This window comes from Gossypium arboreum, unplaced genomic scaffold (genome assembly GCF_025698485.1).
Source record: "Gossypium arboreum isolate Shixiya-1 unplaced genomic scaffold, ASM2569848v2 Contig00408, whole genome shotgun sequence".
In the NCBI taxonomy this organism is placed as follows: domain Eukaryota; kingdom Viridiplantae; phylum Streptophyta; class Magnoliopsida; order Malvales; family Malvaceae; genus Gossypium; species Gossypium arboreum.
This window is the reverse complement of record NW_026440524.1, coordinates 20,001-22,284: the sequence shown is the minus strand read 5'-3', so window position 1 is coordinate 22,284 and position 2,284 is coordinate 20,001. Positions and strand designations below refer to the sequence as shown.

Genomic DNA, 2,284 nt, shown 5'->3' with positions numbered 1-2,284 from the left:
CTTTTCGATTGGGTATTTGACTATTCCTCAAGCCCGTCAATTAGTTAACCATAGACATATTTTAGTTAATGGGGTACAGTAGATATACCAAGTTATCGCTGCAAACCCTGAGATATTATTTCAGCGAGGGATGAACAAAATCTAGAACTCTGATTCAAAATTATCTTGATTCATCCACCAATGAGGAATTACCAAAACATTTGACCTTTCACAATTAAATATAAAGGATTAGTCAATCAAATAATAGATAGGAAATGGGTTGGTTTGAAAATAAATGAATTGCTTGTCGTAGAATATTATTCCGTCAGACTTAAACCAACTAAAATAAAAAACAAGGGTTCTGCCCCTTTCACCTGAGTTAAGGTTAAGTAAAGGAAGAAGGAATGGGTTTGATTGGAGATTTTTTCCTATTCATGTATGATAGATACGTAAGGAGATTTTCATCCCTGTATGCTATTTTACGTATTCCATATTAAAAAGGAATTGGGAATAGAGAACAAAGAAGGGTCTAATTTTAGTATATGTTCTTATTTGATACATTGTAGCAGTTACATTGGGAATTAGGTGAAGGTGGAAAGAGAGGATTGAACCTCGGTAAACAAGAGTTCAATAGCAGTTCCAATGTACGCCTTGAACCACTGGCCATCTCCCTAATAATTATTAGGCGATACCCTGAGCGAATAGCGAGTTATTTATATTAGATTGTTCGATAGGTACGAACAATATCAATTTAACTAGGAAACTTGCTATAAAAATAGAAAACTTTTCATCACTTTTTTTTATCACTTTTCTTTAGCCTCCCCTCAAGAATTTTAAAAATGGAATGGGCTCTTTTATGTTATTTCGTACTGTACACTTCCTTTGTTTGTGAGATCATTTTTTTTCACGAGGGGTAATGAAAAGAGTTATAGAATGGATTGCTACCATGCCTAGATCGCAGATAAATGGAAATTTTATTGATAAGACCTTTTCAATTGTAGCCAATATCTTATTACGAATAATTCCGACAACTTCAGGAGAAAAGAGGATTTACTTATTACAGAGATGGTGCGATTTGATTATTATTATATATATATTTTACTTTATTCTTTTATTCTTTATTTATTATTTACTTTTTTATTTACTTTACCACTCAGTCTTAGGAAAAGACACATTATTCAGAATAAAAAGGCTATTGAAAACAAAAAGAAATCTACGCTTGTTGAAGGTGAAGTTTATAAATAAAGAATTCCTTCTGTCGTGTATCCCGATTAATGCAACCTCAGATGCTTCAATTGTTGATTCGAGTATTGGGAAAGGTTTTTATGGGTCTGTATTGTGGGTCAACCCTACTACACTAGTACCAAACGGCATAGAGGAAGAAGATACGCCTAGGAATCAACAACAGAAAACTTTGTTATTAATGATTCCTTTCTTTATCGGGATCGAACTAAGAGAAATGGTTGGGACAACAAACATCCATCTTGTTCGTACTTTGATACCCATATAACCATCGAAGATTGTTGAAGTGACTAATTCCTGGAAATTAAGGAGCGTTGAGAACAAAGAAATTGTTGAGTTTATTTTTTATCTAGTACGAACACGCTTGATGGTAAGAAAAGATCTTTTTGCAAGAGGGTTGGCTAGAGATTTCTTAAAAAACATTAGCCCTGCTCAGTTCATAATGACAATATTTCGACCTTTTTTTTAATTCCATGGATTATTCTCATTATGCAATAAAGGAGGAGCCGTAGAGGTGAAAATTCATGTACGGTTTTGGAACGGAGAATTCTTTGAATCGAATGACGACCGTAACGGATGTCGGCTCAATCCGAAGGAAATTATGCGGAGGCCTTACAGAATTATTAGAACATGCGACTAGAAATTGATCCCTATGATCGAAGTTATATACTATATAACATAGGCCTTATCCACACAAGTAATGGAGAGATACAAAAGCTTTAGAATATTATTTTGAGCACTAGAACGAAACCGTTCTTACCACAAGCTTTTAATAATATGCTGTGATCTGTCATTACGGCGACTATCTCCACTATAGAAATAAAAAAGGAAAGAAAGAGCAAATACGCTAGTAAATAAATACGCTAGTAAATAAACACGCTAGTAAATAAAATACTAGAAAAAAATAGGCTTTCTACATATTGCATCGTCCAAAAAACGATTTTTATCAGCTGTAACAAAAAAAGAAACTTCATAGAAGTCGAAATATGAAGAAATATATATGCCTAGATACTTTATTCTATGGATAAAGATCTAATTGATAGAGGAAGCACCGTAAAGATCA

At 33.5% G+C, this 2,284-nt stretch overlaps 1 pseudogene; it reads left to right on the top strand.

Moving 5' to 3' along the window:
- The first annotated feature begins 925 nt into the window (after positions 1 to 925).
- The window catches only part of LOC128289047 (photosystem I assembly protein Ycf3-like), a 2,025-nt pseudogene continuing 666 nt past the window's right edge, over positions 926 to 2,284 (top strand).